Source organism: Cyprinodon tularosa, unplaced genomic scaffold, assembly GCF_016077235.1.
Source record: "Cyprinodon tularosa strain WSP-4 unplaced genomic scaffold, ASM1607723v1 ctg320, whole genome shotgun sequence".
NCBI lineage: Eukaryota > Metazoa > Chordata > Actinopteri > Cyprinodontiformes > Cyprinodontidae > Cyprinodon > Cyprinodon tularosa.
Genome location: NW_024039031.1, coordinates 481,179 through 497,774, shown reverse-complemented (window position 1 = coordinate 497,774; position 16,596 = coordinate 481,179).

Here is a 16,596-nt window from a genome sequence, read left to right as displayed (position 1 = left end):
TAAATAAGCTTGAAGAGATTATATCAATATTATATTATATCAGTCAATGTTTAGCCAATCTTAGTTTCTCGTTTAATGTCAAAGTGGTTTCAGAGACATGGTAAATCGCAATTCCAACTTTAATTTAACATTTGAAGGTTAGGAGATGTTCTATAAAAACAGAGAACACAAACGGGGCGGCGGTGTGGCTCTATTTGTTAATAAAAAAAATACAAGCAGAAGCAGTGGAACATATTCCATCCTTTGATCAAGTAATGAAATGTATCACAATGGAAATGGTCATGGAGAAAAGGAAAAATATTCTTTTAACATGTGTTTATAGAACCCCAGGAACAGATGTACAATTATTTACAGATTGAATGGAAAAGATGTTTGTTGACCAGTCCAACATGATTATTTTATGTGTAGACCTAAATATTGATTTCCTAAACACAAAAGCAATAAACCAACATACTGTTTTCTAAATACTGTGCTTAGTAACTAATTTTTTCCCGCTGATTTCACTATCTACGAGAATAACAGCTAATACAGAATCACTAATTGATAAAATATTTACCAATAAGTTGGAGGACATTAAGATGAGTTGAGACTTGGTTAATGACATAAGTGATCAAGTACCTGTATTCACACTAGTCAATGTCAAAGTGGAACAATGCATAGATGCTACATCATGTAAGATGATTAAATGTAGATCCAGAAGTGAAAACTCAATGACTGCCTTACAAGAAACTTTGTCAAAACAAAGTTGGGATACGGTTCTAGTTGAACATGATTTGGATAAAGCATACGAAAAGTTCTTACAAATCTTCAAAGCTGCCTACTGTATGACTTACATTGTCCAATCAAACCATATACAATCAAAACAAAAAAGAATAAAGGCCTTTGGATGACAAAACGTTTAATAAATGCATGTAAAAAGAAAAAATCCATGGTACAAAATGTTTATTAAAAAAAGAACTGAATCACAAATAAAATATATAAAGTACAAAAATAAGCTAACTAGTATAATTATAATTATAGTATAATGTTAATATTTTACCTAAGATGGCAAAAAAAACATTAATAATTCAATAATGAAAATATTTTAGCAAATGCTTTGGAAAATCAGGAGTTTGCTGTTTTCGACTCCAACATACAGTGAAGAAATAACAGATATTAAAAATCAATGCAAGAGCAAAAAATCAAAAGATCACAATGACACGGACATGATTCTCATTAAAGATATCATTCATGAAATAGTTGTACCCATAAATCAAATATTTAATCTATCTCTGGAAATGGGAAACTTATCAACTCAAATGCAGATTGCAAAAGCCTATATTCAAAAGTGGGGATAGACAGGAAATAATAATTAAAGACCCATATCCATTTTACCTCAGTTTTGAAACATTCTAGAAAAGATTTCTTCAGCTCGTCTTGAGAGGAAGCAAAAACTATTTAATGAAAAGCAATATAGTTTTTAAAATGAATGGTGTACTGCCTTAGCCTTAATAAATGTTGTTGAGGAGATAATTTATAATACAGATTGCAAGTTAATCCCTGTAGGAGTTTTTATAGATCTGAAAAAAAGCATTCGATATCATGCATCATCAAATATTGATAGAAAAACTTGAGAAAAATGCTATTCGAGGAGCTCCACTGGACTGGGTCAAATGCTACTTCTCTAATAGGGAACAATATGTACAGCTAGGGGAATTTTCATTTAGAAGACAATACATCATTTGTAGGGTTGGGAATTGAAAAGATTTTCACGATTCCGATTCCCTTTTCGATTCTATGAAACGATTTGATTCTTTATCGATTCTTTTTTCGATTCCAATTTGGGGTAAAAAGGAGAACAAACAGTTTGATTATCAGAATCAACTTTGTTTACTTAACTATTGCACAATCTTACAAACTCAACAAGATCAAGATGTCCACAGGAAATATGAAACTGGAGTAACATCTGTGTTTAAATGAAAAATGAATACAAGAACAAACTTAATAACCAACAATGTCTAATAACAAATGATGGAATAATAATATATTTTAAATAACAAAAAATACTAATTATAAAACAGTAGTAGGGAAAATTAACAGTTCTTTTGCAGAAAGATGAGCATATCTGCTTTTTCTGGAAGGATACAGGATCTTTCAGCGCTTAAGGTGTTTCCAGCCGTGGAGGAAGCCAGCACACAGAGGTAGTTTTCAGCCAGTCCAGATAGCAAGGGCAGCGTATCTTGCTTGTTCCACCACCACAGTGTGGCGCTATCCCTGCAGGGGATGGAGGGCAAGCTTTTACAGAGCTGGATTTCCTGATCTACCCTCTGGGCTAAGGAAAGACGGGGCTTTGATTCACAAAGTGACCGCAGCTCGTTGTCTTCCTCCTCGAATAGTTCTTCCAACTTGCGTAACTTACGTAAAAAACGTGACGTAAGTCGTGCTCCCCAGAGCCGGCGCTCTAGGCTCTGGTGCTGCGGGAATCGAAAATGCGTAACTTGCGTAAACAACGTGACGTAAGTCGTGCTCCCCAGAGCCGGCGCTCTAGGCTCTGGTGCTGCGGGAATCGAAAATGCGTAACTTGCGTAAAAAACGTGACGTAAGTCGTGCTCCCCAGAGCCGGCGCTTTAGGCTCTGGTGCTGCGGGAATCGAAAAAAGAATCGTTCAGCGAGCTGCCAAACGATGCCATGGAATCGGAAAATACGGAACCGGTTCTGAACAGGAACCGGTTTTCGATTCCCATCCCTAATCATTTGTGGTGTGCCCCAAGGATCAATTTTGGGCCCTAAACTCTTTTTATTAGTATTAAAAAACAGTAAACAACCTTTGTCATATCTCAGCAAACTAGGCTAGTTTTCTAAGCCATGTTAAATAAAGCATGCATTAAAGGGTTTATCATTTTTTTCAAAGGTTAAGAGAACTTTAGACATGCAGATCAGCCATTCACAAGGGATACTCTGGTGATGCTGCAGGGCTGTGGTGTTCTTATCACAATCCAGTTGAAGGTCACATCGTGTGGATACACAAACCCTAACCTCTGACTTTCCTTCATGTCGACCTCAGTGTGCGTAGTTGTTTCTTTCCTTCTATGCAAAAATAAGTCTACCCCTAATTTCGAATACATTTGAAATATGACAATTGAATACAAATGCATTAAGTATACATTTAGCTGTGCACCCATACTTAAACTCAAATGTTTGCCAATTTCTTAGTCTTTTAATGCCAAAAACTGGTATGTGTATAATAATAGACTGCTTAGATCAACATAGGTGACATAAGGTGACTTAAGCTGTTAAATATCTTTATATTTTGGAAGGCTTCCATAATTCATGCAAAAAAAATTTAGTTACAAAACTAATATCTAATACCTGATAATCATTGTCAAGAGATTTCATTGTTTAAATAAATTTTACAGCATCTAAAATAATATATTCTGAATTCTTTCTACATTATTTCAGTTTGATCATGATTTACTTTTGTTGATTTGAGCTTTATGTATCCATTGCAGTCGTAGCTTTAACATTTAAAGAAGCAACAAGTAGACAATTATTGTGAAGTTAAAGAAGGATTACGGTGTTTTCTAATGATACTGCCACCTGAGGCCAAAACACAGAACTGCAGCACTCTTTTCCTTGTTCTCATACGCAGCACACATTCGTACTTTCCAAGGTGTTGTTTTTTAAAAATGTTGTCCCCTTTATGGGAATTGCCATTTGCTGTGTTGAGCTGGACGCCGGTCACTTCTGAGTACCCACAAAATCCATCTCGAATATCTTCAATCGGTTGCTGGGTTAGATCCATTTAAAGGAAAAGTCTGGTCATATTCAGAATTCCAACTTCAGAAAGTACTTGAAATATGAAATTATTACATACTGTTCAATAAATGGTAAGTGTTTTTATTTAACAGTAATTTTCATTTGAATGTGTTTTACTGGAGACATCCATGTTTGTCAAAGAACACTACTGCCACCTACTGGTTTGTGACATCACAGTGCGGTATGGGCTGTTGAGCAAGTCCCAGTGCTGTGTCTGGTGTTGGTCTCAACGCGCTATTATCCAAGTCATCTTGAAAACATTCTTCTTCGAAATGTTGGCTACATAATTAGGTATTTTTTCTCTGGCCAGAATTTTGATTGCAAATCCTCCCTCTTCAAGTTGGCAATCCAATGATCGGGACCGCAATAACTCATCTGTGGAGGATCATGTATCGGAAAAGTAAAATAACACATTTTTTTCCCACTTTTACCCGATGTATTACAACATCCAACTGCCATGCACATGGGCATTGCCAGTTTAACTATAGCTCTCATGAATTTCAATGGTGAAGTCATCTCAAAATCTTAAATAATTGTTGTTTATTGCAGATGTGTCTAGTAGTTCCCATTCATTTTTCTTGTAAAGCGGAGAGAATGGCGCTAGGCTTACCGCACCGTGACGTCACTGCCGGAAGATGTCATGAGTGAGGTGTTACTATATCTGGGCAAAAATGGCCGCTCCCAGATTCAGTGAATGCAACGAAAATTATTATTTTCATTTTTTTTCACTGATTAATGTTAAATTCATTAAATCACTGTGATCCTTTTAGTTTTAGGTATAGATAATAATTCCTTGCTGACCGGCCCTTTCCTTTAACAGACTTCGTAAATTTAGGAAACATAATGCAGGCTTATAGATTTATCTGTGCTGAACTACTGAGGCCTTAGTCTGATCATCAAACAATCTATTAGTCGCAAAGGGTCAAATAAAATGGCTATTTTAAAGATATTTTTTTCAGTAAAACTTACAAAATTTCTCTTCAAAATTTTTTTTTCATTTGTCAGCTTAGAATTAAGATTTCCTTTGAATATTCAGTCCAATCCATCAACATTTTAAACACGTTTTTCTCCTTTCAAGCCCAGAGGTGCAGTGTGGAACTACTTCAGCACACGGTGTAGCCCATGTCACATTCCTTGTTCCTTCCCATATCATAGGACACTATAGAGGGCAGCATTTGGTATTTTACGTTGGCAGAAAAGCAGCAGCCTACAAACATGGAGGCCAGCAAGAGAAGCAGATGAGAATTACTCTCAATGATATCCACAAAGCCTCAGTATCCTTCAAACATATTTGAAAACAACTTAGTGTGGCTGAATCATCTTCACTTGTAATCTTGAGTTTAACTGTACTATGTCCTCGTCTCTCGCCTTTGCCACCTCCATGACACTCATTGAAGAGGACGGGCTTAGTGTGTTGTGTGTTTCAATTTGAAACACAATAGGTTTCATCACATGATGTGTCTTTTTGGGTTTTGAGGTCCATATACATTGTTGTGATGGGCCTTAAGTTAAACATATGTGATCTAAGCAACAACTTTGACTAGCTTCTCCTACCGTTGAAGAAAAGCATCCCCCCAGCATGCTGTTCTACCACCATATATCACAGGAGATGGTGTGTTCAAGGCAAGGTTCAATGCTAGTTTTCCAGAAAACATTGCAAAGTTGTTTTGCCTTTAGGTCAAAATGTTTGTGATCTGATAGAGCACATCTTACACATGATTGCTGCACCCCCTGTATGGCTTATGGTAAAATGCAAACAGGAATTCATATGTTTTCTTTGACAGCTTTCTTCCAGTCACTCTTCCATAAAGGCTAGAACTGTAGGGTTGACAACTAATGCTTATCCTATTACCAGATTCACTCATCCGTGCTGTTGATTTTTGCAGCCCCTCCAAAGTCGCCAGTGGCCTTTTGGCTCCTCTTCTGATTAGAACCCCCTTTGCATGTCTTGTCAGTCTTGGTCTTGTCTTGGTAGGCATTCACCTCCATACTTTGATTTATTGCACATGGATTGAACAGTGCTTCATCTGATGGTCAGATTTTAGTAATCACTTTTTTTTTAGCCAAACCCTGCATCTAATATATCTGTAAGTTTCTCCCTGAATTTCCTTTTTGCTGTCTTTCTTGATACACTGAGATTAAATTGCACGCAGCTAGACTCTCTGCAGTGATTGTGTGGTTGTAGTTTATATTCTTTAGGGGTGACAGAGTAAAGTGGAGAAAGAAATATCTCAGAAAACTTTTTAAATCAACATTACATTTTCCTTTTAATTCAAAGTAATTTGTGTTGTCATTTGTATTGGCATGCATTATAAAATATCAAAGGAGACCACATAGTAGTCTCCTATCAAATGTAATTGGAATCTATGAGAAATATAAGTTTTTATTGTCTTCTAGCTGGTCTCTTGCTAATCTTCTAGAGTTACAGGATATAGTAGTTTTATCTGCAACTTTTAGTTCAGATGTAAAGCTTGCTGCTAATGAGCTTTGTTTTGGAACTTTTACCTCCCTAGGACATATGTCCTCATTGATGACCTACATTCAAAACATTGTAATAATTTAGTAATGGTTATTGTGATTTTAGGTCACTCATTTAGGACATCGCTTTATGCTCTGAATTACTCTTCTTTATTCATTCTTTCTCTCTTTGTGTTGACACCCATTCAAAGTTGGCCAAAGCTGTCCAACTATAATTTCTGGTAAACTGGACTTGTTGTTTCTCAGTCTCTTTCCTATTCATTGCATACTTTTTGCTGTGTTAATTGCTTCTGCAACAGATTTTTTCACAGAATGCAAAAGTAAGCAATAAATGTGAAATCCTTCCTCTAAACAGAGCAGTCTGGAGTCCTACCCACATGGCAGTTTTAGAGATAACCGCACTGACAGCTAGTAGTTTAGTCAGTCAATTTCAGGCCACAGAAGAAGCATTGTTGAAATATTAATTGGCCAGCCTTCTTTGCTGTCCCCCAGTCCCTCTGGGCTGGGAGAGCTGCCATTTTCCCCATTTCTAATCTCCAGCATTGCCTGTGGTCATAGGGGCCAGGGCCTCTTCGGGACTTTAGCTCTAATAGGGAAACACTGTCGACCGTCTGACTAGAAGGCTTAATTGGGACAGTTGAATGCGTCAGATGAACAAACAGTCTTGAATGCTGCTCAAGTGCTGTCTGACTCATACGCCTTATGATATCCCTTCAATGTGGTTTTTAATGCCCTAATTCTATTCAGTGCTCAACTATTGGGGTGGCAGATTCTGTGTCACTGCCATTGTTTCACAATTGCAATCTGCACCTTTGAGTTGTTGGAGCGTAAAATTCGAACCAACCACAGCTGTATTACTTAGATTAACTAAAAGTCAGTTATCAAGCAAAAATAAAATACATAGAAAATGGTAGTAGCTGAGATAAAACATGAAATTAGGTGCTTTGCTGTTAACTCATTTAAGACTAGTGCTTGCAGCTATGAATAATTATCCCACTGCTGATTTCTAGTTAGGGTTAAGCTGAAATACACAACAGCTTGTGCATCCTCAGGTCTTTTTTTTTTAACCAATTAACTTCAACATAATGAACGTGGGTCTCACCGGGAGCTACCAACCAAGTCAGATTCCACTTCCACACTGATCTAATATTCAAGAGACAATCAGCAGTGCGTGTAAAGAAAGTCCTGGTATAATACAATATTTTATATTCATATTGTGCAGGTTAAAAGGGAGTAAAATAATCACATTTTCTGCAATTTTTCTAATTTACACACACAAAAAACATTCTGAATGAAACTGTGAACCTATATTGAGAGGAACACCAGATAGATACTACTGAAAACATCCTTAATCGATCATCTCTCTGTCTGACATTTACATTGTAGTGCCATATGCCATTTTACTGATTTTTGTTTATTTGGGGGAGAAAATTCATGCCGGTTTTCTTTGCAAACCCTTCCACCAAGACACTCCCAAAGCACTGCTTCATGGCACATGTGAGGCTCCTGTTTCTGTTATTAAGGCTATAGACTACTCCCCTCTCACTTTCTTTCTGTGGACCCAGGAGAGAAAGTTACACTGGGGAGAACTCCGGAATGGCCTTTTCTGCAGACCAAGGACAATTCTCTTTAAACTTTTCAAAGTTAAATGCTAGCTACTTCAACAACCAGCCTGCAGTAAAACAGACTACCTTTAGAGGAGTTACTTGGAGCCAGAGGTCACCAATGGAGGAACCATGAGGCCTGACGATGGACATATCTAGCCTCAGAACAAGGCCCTCTTGTCATTATTGGTGTGAACTGCCACACATAAAACACAACCTGGATGCAGTAAACATTCCTGATTTAAGATTTATGATCATGTCAGGTGTTTTACTGTTGCGTGACGCAAGCCAACAGAAACTTGATACGTTCATGTTTTGAGCTGCTTAAAATATTTTGGCCAACTTTAATTCAATATTATTTTAAACAAGAATATGACATTATGTGTATTTTGAACGGCTCAGTACTACTAATTGCTAAAATATGGCCAAAGATACCGTTAAAGAAAGTCCCTTTATGTCTGCTAGATATTAGCTCCATTGTCTCGATAAAAAATCCTAGCCAACAAAATGCTGGGACCCCCTGCCATGAGGGTTTCTACCCATTGTTATTCCCTCAGGAATAATCACAGCAGGTTAAAAATTAATTATCTAAACCGGTATTGATTTTAGATTAGGCAAATCATTTAATAAAATATTCCTCCATCCATCTTCTCCTGCTTATTCTGTCAGGGTCGCGGTTGGACTGGTGCCTATTTGCGAAAGTCTATGGCAGAAAGGCGGTCTGTCACAGGAAAGCACAGTGACACATGGGGACAAACAACCATACCCACACAAACCTTAGGAAAATTTAGAAAAACAATTAAAGTAACAGTTATGGTTTTTGACAATAAGAGGGAGCAGGACAACCAGAGAGAACCCGCACATGCACGTAGAAAAAATGCCCACTACATGCATAAAGACCCTGGGCTGGGAATCTTCTTTCTGCAAGGCAACAGGGCTTCAAATTGCACCATCATGCAGCCCTTAATAAAATATTATTTTACATTTTTAATAATGTTTTACTCCTCTTGCATTTGCATGGTGAATTGGTTTCATTAAAATTTCCTCAGTTTTACTACCTTCGTTGAAGGTTTATAACTGAAGTATGTTTGGCTTGATGTTGAATTATATTTGTTTAAAGTTCTTACAGTATATTTTGAATGGAAGTGATCACAAATGTGTGTGTTCAATATGTATTTTGTTGAAGCCAGGATGACGTAAAAAAAATATTTAAGTTAAGATTGGGCTTTTTTTTTTTACATTTGTGCTTGAAAGATTGGGGAAATAAAGAAGGGACAGTTTTAAAATGAAGAAACAATAACCTTTTTATTTTACATCTTTCCACCAAGACCAACCATAGTGGGTTTTCAGCACATGCCTGATATTCAATCTTATTTGAATGAAAAAAAAAAATTCAAGAATAAACAGTGTTACACAGTTCCACATAGCTATTCAATGAAAAAAAAGTCTGTGGCAAAAACAAAATTGATTAAATTAGAAAGTAAAAGGGAACATATTTTATTTTTTAATACACATCATATGAGGTGTTTCGCTAATGCAAGTAGAAAATAGTCTACATTCTGGCTCTTTTCATTTATATTCCTCTCTTAGACATCCAACAGCTCAGGATATCCTCTGAAAACTATGGAAACAAAATGTTGAGTTTCCATTGGTCAAGCTTTCACACATTTTGAAAAATGGGAAACCTTAAGACTGTTGTGACTTGTGCTATAAAGAGGTGAGACGTCTTTTTATGCAGCATCTTACAGATATATTTGCCATTAAGGTTTTGATGAGAATGACAAACTGCCAGTCAAACAGGTTGAAAAATCTAACATGAGAATTTCAATAGTTAGAGAAAAATAACATGCAATAACTGCTGCCTGAGCACATATACAGTAGTTTTTGTTCCACATACTGTTAGTAATCCAGTTTGAGTGGGTTGTTTGTGTATTTTTCTCCCTCCACCACCAGGTGGTGCCCTGTTCCTCGTTGGGCATCCCTGCACACCTGCGGCTTGTTGGATCATTACTGGAGGAGTATTTGAGCAATGGGCTGTCACTACCTTGACGCCAGAGTGTTTGCCAGTTTTGGGTACTCTAGCCAAGCTGAGATTAGCAGAGTCTAACCAAGACTTTGTTTCTCTGAGTCTTATCTAGTTTTTTGTCTTTTCTCTTCGGCAGGAAGCCTTCCTGAGTAACTGGATACCTGGACCTTCTCCCCCTGGAAGGATTAACTGAGTACACACTGAGCAGGGGAAAACCTCCACACGAACCGTTCAAGTCCTCATCTGAAATCCAAGTGACAGTCCACTCCTTTATTCCTCTGGGTCCAACGCTTGTCTATCTGTCCGCCCTCCGACGAGTTCCTTCTTCTCTGGATTAACCCTCACAAGCTGGATTCAAGGATTGACAAGAGCCCCCTCAAACGTGACTCCCTCTCCTGCCACAGTCAAATTTCCTACGGTCCCTGAACGGATCACTGTGATCTCCCTTTCAGACAGTCCACTTCCACATCCAACTTCTGTTATTCATCTACATTTAATAAACCTGGTAAACTTTCTCCCTTGGTCTCTGTGTGGTTCTCTGCATGTGGGTCAGATCACTTAAACCAATCATGACATATAGATGGTCTTCTTTTAGTTATCTCTGAAAATTATTCCAGTCAGTATGTCTTGATGAATGATCACAACACTTAACCATCAAATCAGAAGAAGCAATTTCCAATTTCTTCTTTTGTAAAAACTTTGCGACATAAGGAAGTATAACTTGTAAAATAAGGAAACATGGATAAATTCTAAAAAGGTTAAAAAAATAAGGGTTATCAATTAAGTCAAATTTCATAATCTTACTCCAAAATAAAACTAGAAATAGAAACAAAATCAGCCAATCTATCAAAAATATTGAGCCTTACAGTTTATCGACTGCACTGTAGTTATTTCTTGATTGGCTCATTACCTTACCACTAATAAATACATTAGTTACAATACTTTTGTGAATTTATATTCTAATATCACACTAGTTTAGCATGCCATAAAAATTATTTACCGTATTTTCCAGACTATAAGCTGCTACTTTTTTTCCCCATGCTTTGAACTATTCGGCTTATTTTTCCAAACCATCATAGGGGGAAGTCAAAGTTGGAAAGGAAAGAATAAGTGGCTAATTTTTATTTAGCACAAGAACATGCTAGCAGCAGGCATTATGGAGAACAAATGTCCAAAAGTTACACATTTTGACATTTATTTGCCGCATTAAAGCAGCCAAGCCAATGAAGAGCCTGGATTCAATCCCAATCTTCAAGTAGAAGCTCTTACTGTCATGAGCCAACAAGCTAATGGGAGCTAGCATTCTTCTTTGTCTTTACTCCGGGGACTATTTTTAGAGGTTTGGTGGGAGATAATAGATAGGCTTATAGCCCGGCTTATAGCCCGGTGTGGCTTATATATGTAGTTTCCAGTTTTTCAAAAAACTTAGTAGGGGCGGCTTATTGTGAGGTGGCACTCTATAGTCTGGGAAATACGCTATTAAATCTTCTTCATCTCACTTTATTTTATTGGTATCAAAACGTTATTACTGTACTTATTGGTAACATTTTGTTATGTAACAAAAGCAAATTTCAAAGCATCTGTGTTAGATTTTTATGTAGCAAACAAGGCAAAAAATGGCAAAATGTTTTACAAATTTTAAAAATTCATCTGTATAGTGTAGAGACCATTTGTCTTCAGATCCCCTTAATCCTTCACCCCTAAATAAAATCAAGTACTATGCATTGCTTTCAGAACTAAACTAATTAGTAAATCAAGTCCACCTCTGCAGCTCAATCGCAGATTGAGTAGAGCTGTCATGATCTTGGCAGTAATGACTGGCTTAATTACTCATTTCATTTACCTGTCTAACTCTGCCCAGTTTCTAATCACTCATCTGATCCACCTGCTCCTGCCTCTATTTAAGGTGCTTGCATCTATTCACCAGGGCCAGATTATTCTTGTTCTCTCTAGCCACTGGTGAGAGTGGTTTAAGAGTACCTTCATGTTTCTGATTTTCTGCTCTTGAGCTGTTCTGCCTCTCAACCACTGAGCCTGTCTGTTCCCATCTGATCTCAGTGGTGAGAGTGTTTTTAACATTACATTTTTGTTTGTGATGACCTGATCCTTTTCTGCCTCTCAACCACTGATCCTGCCTGTTCCTGTCTAAACGGTTTGTCTGAACCGTCTTCGGACTCCTGGACCTCTTAATCTGCCTGTTCCTGTTCTGTTTGCCTGACCTAGCTTCGGTTGCTCCGGGCTGCAGCATTTGGGACACTCTCTGCGGCGCCCACTGCATATTGTTGGCAGCCCACTGATTGGATCCTACCTCATTCTCTTGGTAAGGACTGATCTTGTAAACCAGGTTAGTGAATCATGTTCATAATATTCCCCCATTAGATTTATGTGGTCACTAACCTGCGTTTCCTCTTTCCAGAGTTTCCTGGCTCAGATGCAACTACAGATCAGTGTTTTAATAGAAACTTTTTGAGCTACCTCACTGTCCGTCTTGCCTTGAATACTGGCATAGACCCACCGACTGACAGACAGTGGCGTCGTGAGTTCTATGTTTTTCTCGAGTCAGGCATACAGGAGGTTCCACCCAGTTTTGGTTGTTTTGTTTCGGGTTTTTGTTTTAGGCTTTTATACTGTAGTGCAGGATGGAATCTGGAAACTTGGCAGATGGAGTAGAACCCTAAACACACAGCCAGGGACACAATCAATTTGTTTAAAATAAACAATACCGTAATCATTTTCCAAGCTGAATGAGTTTTAGTTCTTTTGTAATATTTTACTCTTCACAAATGCAACAATAGCTGAAATATTTCCTTTAAGGACGAAGCAAATATTAATTATTGTATTTAATATTGATTAGAAACTAAAGGGGAAAAAGAAAGATTTAAAATAAGCAAAAGTTGGAAAGCAGTGACCCAAGGCTAAAATAATTTGGCTGAAACAGGGGCTCTATAAAGAATACCCAGCAGATATGGTCACTGAGCTAGAAGTATAAATACCAAAAACATGATTAAACAATGATAGACTGTTGAATCATGGTGGCTAAATACAGGCATTTCTTTTAACAGATATTTGCTTGTTAAAAAACAAAACAAAAAGTCATCTGTCATTTTTCTTTCATGTGACAAGCGTTTGGGAAATCAAGGGAATTAAATACCTTTTGAAAGCAATGTGAATTGCTACTTTAAAGATTTTGCACCCATCATAATGTCTGTTATAGTAGGTAAGATAATAGCATAGCGATATCTACCATTCACATCTTGTTATTAAATACTTTTATATTCACATGATTACATTTCATTACCTGTCTCTGTATTTGCAGCTTATCATTGCACTTTTGCAGACCTGGGGCTTAAATTAATGCCAGTCCGTTTGATCCTGTGAATATCTCTTTTAAATTCACTATCTCTTGTTACCATCATCCTGTGAAGTTTCTTCATAAACTGAAGTGCTTGTTAGGTCAGGATGTAATATTCCTTTTTCTAAAGGAACCTATAAAGGTCAGCAGAGAAAATGGCTTTCTTCAACCGGCAGAGCACCTATAAAAGGTAAAACACTGCATCTATTCCAGTGCTGCCAGAAAATGCATCATCAATGATCAGTGAGTGTTTGTGTGAGTTTATATACAATACAAATCATAATTTGTATATTGTTTAAACACAGGTATAACCAAAAGCTACAAGTTTGGCATTTTCTTTGCCTTTGAGCTAAATTTGTTGTCTGTCTGTCTGTCTCTGTTTATTTTTACTGACACACCTAGTTCTGAGAACTGCTTTGAGGGGCTGCTGTCCTGCAACTTTTAGATGAGTCTCAGTCTCATCATATCTTACTCTAATATGAACTCATTAGCAGAGCTCTGCACAGCTTGACTGCTGCCAGTAAGAGAATTTAGCCATTTGATTAAAATGTGTACGGCAATGGACACATCCAATATGGGTAGGAAACCAGGCCTGAAGGATCTGAGTTTGATACCAATGATTCTAAAAATTGTATGAAGGAAAACTAGGCACTGATTTTACTTTCCCAAGCTGAATTTACAAACCTCTAATGGACATATTTTCCAAGATTGGAAAGTCATTCTAAATAATTCATTGATTCATCAAAAACACTGCAGGCCTTACTTTTGTCATTAAGTTTTCAATCAATATTAAATAAAACAAACTAGGACAAATGGCCTCAATTGTATAGTTCTAATATAAAAACCATCTCAACTAAAAAGGATACTAAAATCCCTCTCAAATTTCCTTTTAAAAATTTTAAGTTTCAGAACACATATTGTCAAACAGGGCTGCACGGTGGTCCAGTGTGTTTCTGCCTTGTAGAAAGAAGGATCTGGGTTCAATTCCTGGCCCAGCAGCTTTTGCATGGAGTTTGCATTTTCTCTCTCTTCATTTGTGGGTTCTCTCTGGGTACTCCAGTGTCCACCCACAGCCCAGAAACATGACTGTTAGTTTAATTGGCTTCTCTAAAATTTTATTTGGTGTGTGCAAGGTTTTTAATCTCTGTGCCTCCCTTCGACAGACTGGCGAGCAGTCCAGGGTGCTCCCTGCTTCTCTCCTATAGACTGCCAACTGTGACCCTCACGGAATAAGGGGAAGAAAATGGATGGATGGATGTTGTCAAAGTGATGGTGGAGTCCTTCAAGACCTAAACAAGCGTAATTTATCAAACCATGAATATCATGTGATTCCATGTGATTCATTATTTAGCTTGATGAGAAGAAAAAAATGACTAGAATTGTCTTTCTGGCTGAACCTCCCCTCAGAGGCACAAAGTATCCAAAAATAAATCAATAAAATCAATACAGAAATTCCCAGTGGTCAAGCAAGCAGCCTGTTTAAGCTGATACAGTAGCAAAGACAATGAGTTGTACTATGAACATACTGCCACAAGAAATAAGACATGCACATATCTAAAACACTCATGCATCCAAGAGAAGGTTTGGGTTTGCTGAGATACTCTTTCATCTTCTGTACATTTTAAGCTAGTTGTTTTAGGAGTAAAACACTCAATCAAATATGGATTTTGTAATGGTATCAGCCTTCACATAGCAGAACATCACTGGGGTGTAAGTGAGTGAGTGAAAAGACTATGGCAACTGTCCACTGCCTACCACAGAATGATGAGTAAGGCTTTTGAAAGGCATTTAATGAAAAGAGAAGATCCAAACTGCTTTTGTTGATGTACAGGAAATAGCTGCTGTCTTTGTCTCAGGGAAGCAATACACTGTTAGAAGAGGCACAAGGGAGGCTGTCTTACCTCAGCTCATTTAGATATATAATTTTCTTAATGTTGATAACAGGAAAAATGTTTACTGGAATCAAAATCACTCACACAGGAGTATGAGCCATAACTGTGTATTGCTTTGGTACGTTTGTGCTTGTATACCCCCCCAATGATCTTCACTCATTGATTGCGTGGCAGATTGTGTGGTATGCTGATTTTTTTCCACTCTTAGTTTGGTTTACATAATTACATTATGTAGGACATGGGCAGCCAGAAGCATTTTTTTTCTTCATTGGAAGACTTCAGAGAGTGAATGGAACGGATCTATTTCAGGAATTGGGTTAGTTGTGAGGGGAAGAGGTTTGATTCACAGAATAAACACATATTTTGCACATTAACATATTTGTTGTTGTACCACACACCCCCTGGTGTCCTCCACTCTATACTTGGTGTCATGTACCATCAGGTATGTCTCAGCTTGGGTGGTTTACTGCAGTTTATGCAGTTGAATTTAAATCTTTGCCCAAAGGAAGAGAAAAAACAAGTCTTTATAACAGATCTGTTTTTTTGTTATTCTATAGAAAATGCGTACCCCTATTACCAAAGAAACACTGCCTATGCATTGTATTTCATAGGTGCCATTCATATTAACATAGTGTAGCGCCCTAGTACCAGCACAAAGGGTTGCAAGACAAATACAGGAGACTATAAGATGATAAATGGAGTATGCAGGGGAAAAGAAAAATCTAATTTCTTCTTTCTGAGCATTCTCTTGTTTTTGCAGATGCTTTTACCACTCTGGGCCTTATGCCTCTTAGTAGATAAAAGGGAAAATAGCTCTTCGAAATTGCAATAAACTGAGGCATAGAAACCCATTTTTTTCCTGGTGCTTTGTAGAAAGAACCAGGACTTTAATTTCTTTATCGAGATATAAAAACAGACTGATTCTATCAAAAAAAGAACACCAAGATGGAAATGAGTTGAAATAAGTATAGGAAAAAAAAAAAACACTTCGATGTCATTAACACATTTAGGTGTAAAGATTTTTTTTTATTGTCTCTGTTTTTTGGGCTGACAAGTTGTTTGCCATGTTCTCTATAGTAGATAGTATCAGTAGATACCACATTCTGCTCCTGGTCATCTCTATGTTGCAGCCATGTGGATCATTGCTTTCCCCTGTCACCGCTGCCAGCACCTTTATCATTCCTTTCCCTCAACCTGTTGCCCTGGCTTTATATACTGCATTGTTTGTGCAAACAGTGCCAGATTATCAACAGTCTTTTATTGACATTTATATTCCTGCTCTCCCATACAGGTAGGTTCTACTAAACTTCATACTTATACCCCATTTACACTACCCTTGAAAAACCAATCCGAGCTCGGATCAGTTAACCAGGCCGAGCTTGGTTTGGACGACCGTTTACACATCACGCTATCTCAGTTCCTCGACTCCTCGCCTCCTAGTGACGATCT